The 14,765-nt window shown below is 39.0% G+C and overlaps 1 protein-coding gene across 2 annotated transcripts in view; it reads left to right on the top strand.

Moving 5' to 3' along the window:
* Nucleotides 1-4,442: 4,442 nt before the first annotated feature.
* dgkb (diacylglycerol kinase, beta) overlaps nucleotides 4,443-14,765 on the top strand; it is a 92,159-nt gene continuing 81,836 nt past the window's right edge. The window contains exons 1-2 of one of the 2 annotated variants that reach the window (XM_023277856.3): nucleotides 4,443-4,555; nucleotides 5,095-5,153. The gene's annotated coding sequence lies outside the window, so the exon portion shown is untranslated. The remainder of the gene's footprint in view (nucleotides 4,556-5,094; nucleotides 5,154-14,765) is intronic. The other variant, XM_035951706.2, reaches the window with a different exon arrangement.

Genomic DNA, 14,765 nt, shown 5'->3' with positions numbered 1-14,765 from the left:
GACGAGCATCCAGCGAGAATAAGGCCCACAGAGACTACTCGTGGATATAATTTTATGCTATACCCTAGATATGCTTTATCTTCATGTGTGTCAGTTTAATCCTATAATGCTAAGCTAAACTCAGTCAGGTTTGTCTTGGCTTCGGTGAAGACATGGAGTGATTATCAGTCTTCCCTCAGCAACAAACTATTTTATTTTGCTGCTTTAAACCTGCATAACATAGCATTTTTCCCGCCACCATATAGGTCACTTAGAGGATTAGCAAACATCTGGTGACTTTGTACTTTGAGTATCTTTTTTCATTCCAGCAAATTTTGAGCTCCTCAGGGGGTTAACGTCTGAGTAAATATATATTGAACTGTAGCATGAAATAGCATGGCAGTCATAGATCAGGACTGTGATTCATTGTATGCTTCATGCACCCATCCTCCACCAACACCTTGAGGCAGAATCAGACCTGTTAACAGAGAAGCATCCATCATGCAGGACTACTACAGGTTTCTCAAAGTCTGAAATGTCAGACACTATCCTGTGTACATGCTGTTAACCATAGACCGTACAGAGAGGTGGACGACATGTTGCCACTTCCTTCCACTGTGCAAAATATCGTGGACATCATTTGCAAGCAGTCTGTGCTGTAGGGATCAGGGGATAGAGATGCAGCATTAAGAGTCCTGCATGTACTAAATGTGAGCCTCAGATCACATGTAGCCAAGTTGCTGCAGCGTTGGGTTTGTGTTGCAAATGGCATACTTTTCCTTTCAGCATGTACTGCAGTTGCCATTACAAAGTACATACTGCAGCATACAATATGCATATAACGGGGACATAGTGCTCTGTAGTGCATTCCAGCTATGTCCCTGTAGTAGCTGGAGTGGGAAATGAGCTGTCATCCATTTGTGTTTAAGCTTATTTATACTCATGCAAACACAGTCTTCCACTGTGCAAAGGATTGTGGGTCAGGCTGGTCAGTAAAGCATGATGACTTGCATACTGCAAAATGCAACTGAATGTAATAGAACATTATAGTATATGAGGCATACTGCATTTGACATGCTTTGTATTACAACATACCTAAATGTGTTTTTTCTATACAGTTAAAAAAAAAAGAAGGATGGGTATTTGAACGCACCCAAAGTCTGTTAGTTTTTTCTTCATAGATAGGTTGTGCTCTTATGTAAATTATAATTAGTACTAAGATGACCGTAATAACTTGATCAGAGGTTCTTTGGGTGCCTTTATAACAATTTTGATGAAAGCAGATGTCAGTCACAGCTGATATCAACTGTTTTTATTGCATCAAATAAACTAAAAGACAATGACAATTGCTTAATATGATCGAAACTATATTTGGAAAAAATTTAAGATGCACTTTTTAATTTGGCTGATATCCCATCTGCTCACATGGAGGGGTTTATGAGAGAAGTCAAGATGTTTTGGCTTCACTTCCAGAGAGCCGCCATGTGGTCCATCTTTATATAGAGTCCATGAAGTGTATAGTGATTAATTCACAGCACCCACTCCAATGTTGGTGAGCATGACTTTCAAGTCATGAGTTTGCCTACACTTGTAACCACTGAGCACTGTGTGCTCATGCGTCACACATCTTTCTACATGCACCATGCTGAGAGCTTGAGGGATGCTGTGAAACACATTTTGGCTGACCAAAGATGGTATGCACGAGGATTCAAGAAGTACAGTAGTAAACCAGCTCGAAGAGCAGTAGTTAAAGAAATTAAGAAAAAAAGTTTTGCAGAAATCACAGGACAGGAAATGCACTCAAAATGTTATTAGTATGTAGGGATACACATTATTTTGGTGAGAAAGGCATGTCAGAAAAAAAAATGCTTTTTCAGTTGAAAATTACAGTACTGGTAATGTATCAGTGTCTCAGTCAATGTCAGCTGAATTAAGCTTCAATCCCACAAGACACTCTAGATGATAAAGCAGTGACGGATGGACGGACGGAATCATGTCAGTCAAGCTTACACTGTTTGGACAGGTGATCTCTGGGAAGTGTAGTACAAAAACACCAAAGCACTGAGGCTGCAGTAGCAAAGATGAAGACAGTAGCAGACATTTGGAAGATTATTAGTTCAGCCTACATTCTGCATTTTCATTTGCTTTGTTTTTAACTCGGTTTATTTCATATTCGACAGATGTGAGTTTTATCTTTGTCCAAACACCGGCTTCACGCATCGGCTTCAACATATTATTTGTCTGTGTGAGTCGTCGTTTATTCTGCTCCTTTTCACATTACATGGCAGATGGGAAGAGCGAACAAATGTGATTTGCTCTCTTGGAGCCACAGAATGTTCCAGTGACTCATCCTATGAAAATACTGTAGAGTTAGTTCAACGCTCCGCATGGGGATGTAGGGAACATGCATGAATCCACAAATGTGGGCACATGCGAGCACACATGACAGACGTACATGCAAAGATGTCGTGTCGTCCTATTTCTACATTTGCTCTTTGCGCAGGGAACTGTTTCCTTTCAGGCTCTGCTGTCTGAAAACCAACAGGGTGCTGTGGGAGATGGGCTTAAAACTAGAAATTGCTCAGATTTCTATCATCTGAGTGAAAAATCTCAGAGCAATCAATTGTCTTAAAAGGACATGCATGTATCTTTTTAATGCGTTGATTTTATATATATATATATATATATATATATATGTATATATATATATATATATATATATATATATATATATTTTTTTTTTTTTTTTTTATTTATTTTTTTTTTTAAAGCAGTTTGCAGAAGTCTGGTGTCTGAAAACATAACAAGAACACTTCCTAAGTATTGCTGCGATTTTCATGATATCATGAACAGAAACAAAGATGTGATTGGTAATAGCTGGGTTGTGTGTTCAGAACATTAAATGATGATTCAGATGTCCTACTCACTGTGGTCTTAATTATAGCATCTCACTTACAAAATACCTCTTCAGAGAATAGAAATACACTCCACTGCTCTTAGTATCCGTGCAGGTTGTATGCTTAAAATAGAACTGTCAGACATCAAATTAATCTCACGCCTGTTTCTATAATGGAATAATGGATTCGCCAAGAATGTCAAATGTTTCCATTGGTATCTTCTCAAAGGTGTCACAAATAATAGTAACCTTCCATATCTGGATTCTGAACATATTTAAATATGACACTTTGGCACGGGTATGAAACTATAATAAGGATTGTTCATTATTTACTGTTATTTTATGGATCGACCAATTGGGAAAATGACACCAGAGACTGAGGTTCACCTCCTGAGACCAGTTTGTAGTTCAGGTTCAGGCAAAAGAAGTCCCTTGTTTAAGGTTTGGGGGAAAAAATGGCTTTAGTTAAGTGTTAAATTTCCAAACATTTCGCATGCAAGAGCTCTCTACTTGACCTCATGCAGACCTTTTGTGTAGAGAAGTGGGCATGAACGACACTATTTTGTCTGTTTACTTTTAGTTCAGTGGCTACAGGGAAAATTGTACTTTAAAGTTTACTTACAGCATGTTAATAAAAACTAGTGATGTTGCCAGATGTGCCGAGGCTTAGAAGCATGTGTCGAGTAATGGAGGGGGCGTTTCCACGAATCGCGTATCGAGGCTTGCTTCATTTAGAGGAGGAGCCAAAAATGATGACGTCCGAAGCCTCGCTGCTTGGCTGAACCATGTGACTGCTTCGGGAAGTGGTTCAGATTTTGCCGCAAGGTTTGACAGCAATATAAAGCCTTCAGGCTCCATTCAAAATGTGGGTTTTTGATAGAGTTGCAGTCAGTTGAGATTTGAATACTAGAGTTTGGATAGCGTTTATATAGTTAAGAGAGAGGGAGATAGTTTGGAGATAGTCTGTCCTACGGGGACAGTGCCCGGTATGCCAGATAGCTAGTCCATCCCTGCTGCCATATCATATGATAGTACCATTTTGGGAAAATTTACACACACAGAATACATGAAAATAGATTTTATTATACACGTGATCATTTATGTACAGAAATTTTTGGTCATACATTTTTTTTGTAATTTATAGTCATTCCCAACAGCCATAACAGACAAAACTAGAGAAGCACTCAGAGAGCGCAGTACTCCGCCAACGCTGCTCAGTTGACGTATCATTTCCGATGGATGAACTCTTCAATAAAAAATGACCTTGGGCTGAGCACAGACATGTGTTATGCATGTGCAATGTTATGTATGGATACTGAACTGCGTGTAAATTACTCTTATAAAGGTCTGTTGATCAGTTCATCACTTTTGGCAAGCCTTTGTTTTGCTAGTGTTAAAATAACTGTTCCCTCCATGCTTTTATTTTGAAGGGGTATTTTTAATGTTTCTGGCTTTTATTTTGTCACCATTCCAGCGGAACAGGAAGTGTTTGTCTAAGAAGCGGTTTCTTGACATGAAGAAGACGCTGCCGAAAAGTCCGAAAATTAACGTAAAGATGAAAGAAAACGGTTCCGCGCTGTTGCTGTCTAGCAAAGGATGTGTCTAAACTTAGAAGCAGCTAGCCGGGATGGGGACAAGCTCTGACGGTGTTTCCTGAAGAAATAAGTGAAGGACAGAAAGGTGAATTTGTGTTTAAAATAAGGCTGACGGCGTACTAACTCCGCCGTTCTTCGGCGGGGTAAAAATTCAATGCATCAGGCATGTGGTTCAGATACAGCTGCCTGTGATTATACAGTTGGCCAGTAGGAGGTTTCATGTGCACGTGAAGCTTCAAGAAATTAACCCTTTCTCGAACCAGTTGGCATGAGTGGTTCGATGCCTCATGAGCATACAGTCCATGCTCATGAGGCTTCATCTCACCATCACTAATACAAACACATTAAGTTGGCAGAAGTTCTCACCTGAGTTTCTTCCTTGTGGAGGCCATTTGATAGGTTACCTGAGTGGGCAGGACGGATTGTAGATGTGTCCTGATTGGCCAGTTTAATATATATATATATATATATATATATATATATATATATATATATATATATATATATATATATATATATATATATGAGTGTAATGAGAGAGAAGCAAAGGTAATGGTTTTGTTCAGAAACTGCACAATGCAGCAGTTTTTTTTCCTCTTGATTTTTTTTCTTTTTTTTTCATAGATGAAGTTTGGCCTCCTCATGCCTCACAAGGATCAATACACCCCTCCAGGCAACATGCTGTAAGTATCTAACCAAAAATGTGAAAATTGGTGTTTATATTTCAAGCTACCTTTCCATGGCAGGAATATGGCATACATTAAATTCTGGGGAAATAATTTTACCTCCCACAAAGTCCCTGCTTAAGGGGTACAATAGCACTTTGTGAAATTCCAAAACTAGTGCTAAACTTTTCTGATTGGTTGAATACAATCATTTTAGTTCAGCCAGTTTGTCTAAGTCCACATAGTTCAGTTGAATGTTGTTTTAGGCCTCAGACGGCTTGGTTTGTCACAAATCAACAACTAAATGGCAAATATTTCCTTGGTCACCATTTTGACAAATGGCTCCAAAGTAACTAAAATCAGTTAAACTGCTGCAGAACTGTCCCAGTAGAGGTTGCTATAGCAGCAGAGCATTGATCTGAAATCAAATGCTGCTAGCAAAATACCAACTCTGCCACCCTAAATAATCCCTAATTGCATTTTGTGTCATATTTTACGTTGCCTCTCTCTGAAACCTTCACTGTCAACATCTGTCTTGTGTTTCCCTTTAAACTTCAGAGCAGTAGCACAGTTCAGATCTGATACTGAGGATTACCAGGGTCAGCATCATTACAAATATTCCTACGTTCTACTGCTAGAAGCAGCAAATGTTGGCTATTATTGACATTTATTTTAATAGGCTACCTCAGAATAGGCCTATAATTTAGTTTCAAATACACTCAAAGAATATGGTGAAAATGATACTTTCATTATTCTGTTTTTTTTAAGGAATAGGCAGTTTAAATAGTATATAACCTAATGGATGTTAATTTTTATGTGAACTGATGAAGTCATCACTGCGTGCTGAACTTACATGCAACAGCAGCAGAGATGAAAAATATTGAGTGTTCAATGGTGTGATCTAACATGCAATGAACCCATTTTTTTTTTTCTTTTGCTTCTTTTGTGTTGGTCCTATTGATTTGGGCATCAATGCAAAACAGGGTTTTAAAACAGAACGGTTCAATTGGAAACTTGAGGCAAAGCGATGGTCTTGCTTAAATATATGAAATCAGTGCTGACTTAAAAACAAAAAAAGCATTGTTGTCATTTCAAGTTTAAAGTGTCTGAGAGCTTAATTGTGGCCACAGAGAGGCTTTAATTTAAAAGCAAATTAGTTGTGTGTATGAATGCAGTCTGTGAAGGGTTGTGCAAACAAGTCTAAAAGCATAAAGCGTGGAATTAAATCCTTTTTTCTTTAAATTAGTGCTCCTCCAACATACTGAGACATTTCCTGAAAATGACAGATGCCTAAGTCTCTCTTGCTGCTGCCTGTGGGATGTTCACTCAGCGAGGGTGACCCAGCTGTCTGTTACCTCAGCAGCAGCATCATCATGGGCCCCACGGGAAGGAAGACCCGGGGTCAGCCTGTGTAGATGCTCAGGATGGGACCTTACGTAATAGTCCCATTATGTTACACCGTGTTCTGCACTAGACTCCACACTCGAGCTGCTATTTATAGCACAGAGAGCCAGAAGTAGGCTAGGATTGATACATGCTTTGGACAGTCAGTCGGGGTCGTGATGGTGACCGAGTCACAGGATCTCATAACAGGGAGATTTGATTGAAGCTGTAGAGTTGATTTGGATGATGGTGCATTTATTTTACAACCCATCTGTTCACAGCAGAGGGTTGAAGCTGCAATATGTACAATATGGGAGCTTCTGTCATCAGCAGTGTGCCTGCATTAGCTGTGTGTATTGACCTGAGAATGTACACGAGCTTAACACATTAAATTTTGTACTTTGCTATCCAGAACAAATTTGCTATGGTGTAATAAGCCCTGCAATATGCCTGTAAATAAATGTTCAGCTTTTTTCCAGAGGAATGAAGCCATCTCTGGCTCTTCAAAGCTTTTGCATTTGCAGTTCTTCCTAATGGTTTTTCCTGGATAGTTGGCGTGACAGGCAAATAACCACCAAATCTGGGTAATTCACCACTTCGACATTAACATTTCATCAACTGAAAATTCCAAAGAAAAAAAGAAATGCCTGTAGAGTGCCTAGACGCTGCATGGAAATGAAAAGGAAATATATTCCCCGGTCCCTCTCATACTCCAGAAAATGTTGTTCAAGAAGTCAGTTGTGACTTTGGTTTGATTGATGGTTCAAGTGACACGGGAGGCTGAGACATTCTGTACCAAACTTAACAGTTTTAAAGGTTGTGTGTGTAATATTTAAATGATGCTGATGGCTGTGAACTACAGCCTATGTCCTGCAGCAAGTAAGCGTCTAGTGGCAAGACGTACATGCGAGTGAAGATCGACTGCCATCATGTTGACAGATCAAGTTATACTGTTACAATATTTTGACTGTAAGCTATATTTGAGACTATAGACTATATTTGACCCTCTAGCTCAAAAGTGTGGAGAACAGAAATGGGTGGAGAGTTAACATTGGATGCACTGGAAGACTATCATTTGTTGAAGTTAGCATTGGTGCTGTAGAGGAGCAGAGCAGAAGCACTGAGGAGTGAGAATAAGTCACATTTTCACATAGAAATCAGTCCTCAGGCTGATATAGATGACTGATGCAGCTGTGGAAGGTCCTATTATTATTTTTTTATTAATGACAGTAATGTTACATTGCAGTCTGTTCACACATTTGAAGTAAAAAGTAAAATCCATGTAAATTGCTTCACATTCTTGCATATAGTACAGTGATTAGTTAACAATATGTACAATCACTAACATCATTGTAGTGCTACTGTCTTATTGTGTCGTGTGAAGCTGTTTATCTGTCACTAATCCAATGTAAACAAAACAGAAGAAAGTAACAGATGTTGTTCAGCAGGTTGAAGGGCCTCTGTGGGTTTTTAGATGGAAAAAGGGAACCGACAAGAATCTAGATGGCACAGAGTTTAGCTCGTGATTCTGGACAATTGGCAGGATGGGTGCACATCTCTAGCTTAGTTGGCAGCCAGGCTAGCATTACCTACACTCATGTGATAAAGCCCTCTAGTGTATAGTAGGAACCGAGGCAAATTCATGGTTCTGTATTCCTGTGTGCTGATTTTTGCAGACCTTGACTGTGAACAGCTTATGTCCACCAGAGTTCATTCATATCCTAATTTACATACTGTCCAAATTGTTGCATTATCTCTCACACTGAACAGAGAAAAGCACACAGGACTTCTAGGATGTCGCCTAAAGGCTGCCTGTGACTTCACCCTTTGGACAAGATGTAGAAGCTGGTTACGGATCGGACATTAGCACCATGTCAGTGATCATTCTGTGTTATTGAATAGCCTGCACCTGGAGTCTGCTGCCCTGCTGCCACAGACACATGAATGGACATAGCACAGGCTTTCTAGAAAATTTGGAACTTCACGCTATGAAGCTGGGCACCATCAATGGAAATCATGCGCAAATCAAAGCAACTCCAAAGTCTAGCAGCGACTCCCATAATTTTAACTAATGTAACGATGAATTTAAAGATGTGGACAGCAGTGAATATCCTCATGCAGTCATTCCATAAAAGAAGAATTTGTTATGTGCACCATTTGTTTTCCTGGTGCATGTTCAGCTGATGCACTTACACTGCATACGGGGTTATAGAGAGGTCACAGATGGGTCCACCGCGGATTTGAACAGATGACAAAATTTCCATCATGTGGAAGCTTGAATTGCCTTTTAAAGTATATTGGTTTTTTAAATGATGACCACAGCCATTCCATAACCTTACTAAGCAGTAATTTCAACACAAGCCATGATATTTTCCTAGACTTAAACCCTACAACAGATTTATTTTTCCCCCAGTGATGTGTAAGAGGCACAGACGCATAATGTGATCTTCCTAATAAAAATCTCAGGTCAGAATTCCCTTTTGTGTCTTTGTATAAGGCAAGAGCAAACACATTTTCATGGTTGATGTGGTAGCGTGTGGATATAGTCTCAGACAGAACATGATGTTCCATAATAGTCACGACTCTTTTGCGTTCTGACATTTCATACAGTTTCAGCTGAATGCTGCTTAGCTAGACTACAAATCCATAACTAAATTGGTTGAACTGAACCAGTGAGATTATTTCTGCCCCCAGATCGGCTTGGAGACTGACATTCAGGACAAAAAAAGATCAGCGCTAGACTTTCAGACAGCCGACTGCACATTTCACTCCTTTTATGGAGGCAAAAGGGTTATATTTGAATTTTTATTGATACCAAGTGTGATGCCAGCGAGGCTAATTCAAGCTGCCTGCAGTGTGTCTGACCCACATATACACTGGCCCCATGATGATGCGGGTCAGATGCTGGTGCTTAGTGACAGTCGCATCTGACGTCCATCTATTGTGTCATGTGAAACTCACCGGCATGTTCTGCACAAAAAAAACAACAACAAAAGAAAGTATTGATCACAGATACGGAGAACAATCACATTGAACTGAATCTGTCAAGAGTTGGATGTGCAAAAGCGATAGGCACAAAGTAAAGTGAGGATGCTTTCAGGAATAATGATGATGATAAAATCAATATGTGATGTATCTGCCCTTTGGCCTTAAAACAGCACCCACCCTGAAAGCTTGCCACAGAGTCTTTTGTCTCTTCATGTAGTCCCATGGTTCTGTGGGTTCAGACTATCTGTTGCAGGATTCCTTGTTGTTCTTGTGGATGAGCGTTACTCTTTGTGACTAAAGATGTATATTTTAGGGCCCTTGTTCTGCTGCACAGGGAATTGAGGCCAATCTAATGTCTCCCTGATGGTTTTGTGTGATGGATAAGAATCTAACATTTAAAGTTCGTAAATGTCTGCACAGTACTGTAACTAATGCATAATGCAGAGGGCTGTCCTCCAGTTCATGTGTATATATGTAAAACAAAATTATCTTAAACATTTATTATTTTTCTAAATAGCACGTTAATGCAATTAGTCAATGTACAACAATGGCATAGATTAACTGTAAAAATAACAAAGTACACTTTGAGAAACCTTACTGTTGCTAATACTATAGTAGGAAATTACTGCAAAATCTCACTGAACAGCTTGCTTTAGATGTAAATGTTTATGCCATGGTTTATTATCTATATTTTTTTTAATAAAATGATCTATATCTACTGTACTTCTATATTTGTTTGGAAGCAATTATAACGCAGAATTTAGTAATGATAATTTAAAGACTTTTGCTTGAAAAATATGAAATACTGGACAAATGATTTTTAACATAAACCGAGACAGAGGAACAAAGTATTTTACAGCAAAAGTGGTGTTACTCTTTTTACATCTGCTCCTGCTGATTGAGAATTTAACCATAATAAAATATAAAAAAAATCTAATTAAAGTTGGACCAGTCAGTAGTGTTACTGTTTTCATTCAGTCTTACTTTCACTTCCTGCTTTGATGAACCATGTTAAAGAAAAATCAGTTGTAAGCTCTTAAGTCATTGCTATTTATGTGTAAATCATCTGGTGATCGTCTGTTAGCGATCAAACGCTCAGAAGTTCAGTTGTTTATACAGAAATAAAATTCTTATGTATTCAAAGGTACAGGTTGCTGTTTGTAATATGAGCTTGTTGGTCCTCTCAGGTTTGGAGTTTCAGTCTGAAGACCATAAGTCTTGACTTTCAGAAGTCTTGGTTGACTTATGAAAGGTAACGCAGGCCACAGGTCCTCCGAATGATCCCACCTTTAGTAAGGTCTTCTAAGAAATGTAAAACTTGGAAAAACAGTGGCATGAGGTTTAAACCTACAAACTAAATATGAGCCAGTAGGAAAAGGTTCAGTGTTCACTATCATCAGCTGTTATTCTAAACCATAAACCATTCATTCATTCTTCTCTAGGAGAGAGAGCGAGAGAGATGCAGTTCTCTCCCAATGGAGTTTTATTTTCCACATTTTGTGCAATATTAAATTTAGCAATATATTTGTATTCTTATTTAAGGTAATGCGATTAATGACAGTTTTCCATTACAAACCATTACCTGCCTGGCTTCACTGAGCAGACAAGCCTAGCTGGTAAACAAAGTGGAGTATTCAGCAGCTAAAGAGAGTTTTCTCTCAGGAGCTGTTCGATACAAATCCTGAGATAAAAGCAAAGTGACTATTGAATATACATTCATCAGGTGCAAATGAATACTAATGTTTCAGTGTGTGTGCCTAAGGAAAGAGGAAGGAGAAGCAGCAAAGTTTAGAACTTTATAAACTGATAAAGTCAGTGTACCTCAAGCAGGTTTACAAAACACTAATATACATTTTAATCAAGAATCCCACATTTATTTGGCTTATAATGATTCAACTATTCTGTAGCAGATCAATGTAAAACATTCTGTAGAGTGAAAGAGGCCAGATGCTGGCTGGGCATCACTCTGAGGAGCAGATGTCCTGTATTTACCCACATTTGAAGGGCATGTCGATACCCCAACTGCCTCTGCCTCTCTGACACAAACGTAAACACCCACATGACCAGCACAGACTGCCTGGGGGCCGCACTAAAACACAGTCGTTATTGGTAAACTGGTCAGCAACCTCCCTCCACACAACCCTCATATCTGGGTCATTGTCCAGCAATCTTTCATAAAACTCAGTTCACGCTGGTCCCATGCGTCAGATCAAATGCTGGTTCCGGTCGGTGGGAGGCTACATAAAAGGTGTTGGCAACGTAAAGGTTATCTAAGAGTGGGCAGGTGAAAACATTGGGGATATTAGGTTTGTTCCAGGGGATGGCATGCTTATAGCCTTTACTTCTTGCAGGCTTTCATGAAAAGCAGAGCAGCAGGGCAGAAACTGTAACCTTTATATCTCCTGCAGAAGGGCTTTGCTGTAAACATTTGCTCTAGAAAGCTCGGCATTTGTACGGCACACTGGTGTACCTTGACATTGTAAATCTTGGGTATGGTCCAATTTAGGGTTATTTTTGTTAATTTAGCAGCCCAAATTACAAATTTGTGTCAAAATACAGCATATGACAGCCTCTGACTGTCTCAATCATCATAGAATGACCCACCATTGTATTCTGCTCAAAAAGATAACGCAGTGTTACACGCTGATGAGGAGTGATGACGGAGTGAGTTGCATTATTTGAGGTCTTTTAACCTTGGTGAAAATCTGTAAAAGATATCAAAACATGGATATAAATGCATAACATTCAAAGCCTTGTAACCCATTTGAATTTCGAATGAAGTTTGTACTGTAAAAAATGCCAGAGCTACAGGGTTGCAAAGATAACTGGGTTTTGGACATTGTCCGGCAGACTTCCCATTCATTTGAATGGGGATTTGGCAATGTTAATTACTAATTTTGTTAAAACCGTACTATGAATCACTACTAGAAGACACAGCACACCATTCCCAATTGAGCCTCATGTTTTTATAAATAATTTGTATGGGTTTGCTCAAAGCTGTGGGATGAGTTACACTGCAAAATATTGCACCAAAAGAATCTAGAATAAGAATAGGCCTGAGGACTAGTAAAAATTAGCACCTAAATCTGTTACTTAACCTACTGAGATGTCTAACCCAGGGTTGACCTGGTTGATGCACTTTGCTTTAGTCTGCTGTTACCATTTGCTGTGCGCCGTGTTCAGTAAAAAATCCGTAAGCTTCCCAAAGTACACATGTGAATAACGTAAATTTTCCAGTGTCGATAAACTGTACACAACTTGCAGCATGACCAATAAACATTTAGCATCACAGTGGTCAAAAATCCTTTGTTCTTCTGGGGTCAAAATAAGTGTCTTTGCTACCTATAGAGCTACCTGAGCCCTGGGTAATAGTACAGTAGCACCCAATGTATACATAATAGTTAATTAAATTCTGGTTGTTCCATTAGCATCGTTGGTTCCTGCAGTGATTTGTTCAGGATCAACTCCTTTGTTGACTTGGTAGTTACATTAATTAACATTTCCTCATGTTGATAGAAAATGCAATTTTGCCTGGATTTGTTTCTTTTAAAGCATATTTTATGTTACAAAATAATCGTATATACGCATAAATTCTGCTTGACAGACAGAATATTTCTTATTCAGTTGACTTGGTGTTTCTGCATCCTTTATATGAATGTGCAGTATATGTTATGTTGGGGAGTATACATGCACTGTGCTGTTACAGTTACTGTTTCCATTGACTTGTTTCCTATTTTGTTGATGTTTTTAACGTTCATGTGAACTGTGGCGCACATGAGTGTGAACCTTTTGACAAACCCTTGACCCAAAAATTGAGTCTTATTTTCGCCTCCGTTCTTTGCACACTTTTCTACCTCGTGTGATCCTTCTGTGCAAACTGAATGATTTCTTACATCTCGTGTCGGCGCTCTAACCCCTGACTTCATTACTATTGATTGCTGTCACTGAGGCCAAATAAGAATCTGAGCCTATCTCAGCATGTGCGCTCCTCATGTATCTCCCTGGATAAGAGTGTCAGCTAAATGCCTGAAATGTCAATGACAGCCTTTGGAATATTAATGATAGATGAACACACAATGCCATGAGCAACTGTGTGGAGGAAAAGGTTATTTTGTCCACAGAGATATGACTTTTTTGACAGATAAATCTTTTCTGATTGACTTTTCATTATTTCCAGCAGTTAATCATTACTTTTCTTACCTTAAGCTAACGAAGAGCCTACAGATGGGATTAAGCAATGTAAAAATTCCCAAAATACTCCTTCTCTTTCTCTATTATCCTGAAGACTTACAATTTAAATCCAATGCTATTGTAAAGTGACAATGCAGAAGAAGGATGTCATTTATCAAGCAAGGTGGGAAGGTACGATTGTAGAGGTGGTAGGAATGTTGCCCTTATCTAGTGTTTATCTGTTATTGTGGTGTTGCTGCTGGATGTATTTCAAGATTTTGCTAAATCATCCACTATCAACTTGGGGCAGAAACATGTGCCCCCAAGTTGAATAACAAGCTTTCAATTTAAATTGCTCAACCTTAATAATTTTATTTAATAATCCATTGAATTTGAAATGCATCATTTTATATTGAATGTATTAGGTTCAGTATTTAAATTAGAAATTCAGTTATTGTACAGTTGCTTTTCTGTACAGTAGCATGGAGCACTTTCTTTGTTGTTCTTGTCCATCCATATAAATGGTTACAACATAAAGATAAACTTAAAAATTGGCACACAAAAAGAGAAGTAGCATCTCAGACGCTACTAACGCACATTGCACCAAATGCAGTTGCACCTTATCAAAATGTTATTCCAGGTTATGTACCGATAGTTACAGATGTTATTTAATGTTTCCTCTCTGTATGGAAATATTATTCCAGTTGTTCGTTGTGATGTGAAGTGTTATGATGAGTTTTTGTGAGTGTGGAGTCAGTGACAGTGTTAGGGGAGTTCAGTTAAGTGATGGCTCTGGGGTAAAAGCTTTTTTTGAAGCTGGAACTACTGGTCTTTAAGGCCCTGTAGCGCCTTCCAGATGGCAGCAGAGAGAAGAGATGATGATAGGGGTGGGTTGTGTCCTTCAGGCTGCTGCTGGCTCTGAGAGGAACCGTGATCTGAAGGTGTCTTATAGTGAGGGTAGGGGGAGTCCAATTATTTTCTGGGCTGTGGTTACGACTCTCCAGAGAGCCCGCTGGTCTGTAGCTGAACAGGCGTATCTCACTGTAGTACAGTATGTTGGTACACTCGCCATCGCAGGCAAATTAGTTT

The sequence above is a fragment of the Amphiprion ocellaris genome, chromosome 9 (assembly GCF_022539595.1).
Source record: "Amphiprion ocellaris isolate individual 3 ecotype Okinawa chromosome 9, ASM2253959v1, whole genome shotgun sequence".
Taxonomy (NCBI): domain Eukaryota; kingdom Metazoa; phylum Chordata; class Actinopteri; family Pomacentridae; genus Amphiprion; species Amphiprion ocellaris.
Note: the sequence above shows the minus strand (reverse complement) of the source record. Positions and strands in the feature narration are given on the sequence as shown.